The sequence below is a fragment of the Dendropsophus ebraccatus genome, chromosome 2 (assembly GCF_027789765.1).
Source record: "Dendropsophus ebraccatus isolate aDenEbr1 chromosome 2, aDenEbr1.pat, whole genome shotgun sequence".
In the NCBI taxonomy this organism is placed as follows: domain Eukaryota; kingdom Metazoa; phylum Chordata; class Amphibia; order Anura; family Hylidae; genus Dendropsophus; species Dendropsophus ebraccatus.
Genome location: NC_091455.1, coordinates 209,221,035 through 209,221,276, shown reverse-complemented (window position 1 = coordinate 209,221,276; position 242 = coordinate 209,221,035).

Below are 242 nucleotides of genomic sequence, written 5' to 3'. Positions count from 1 at the left end.
AATTGGAATTACTTAATTATCAGCTACAATTATAGCTCGGTTATTAAAAGCAGAACAGTTTTACTTGCAGGATCAAGTGTTTAAGATGCAACCAAAGTTTTATTTCAAGAAAACTTCTAACCTAATTTGTACATCTTGGCTCTGAGGTCAGCAGGTAGTGGTCCATAGGAACACATAAGCCATCACCTTATTCCGTGTTAAGTACAGGGCGGTATATCTCTGCTCAGCAAAGCTTCATTAGC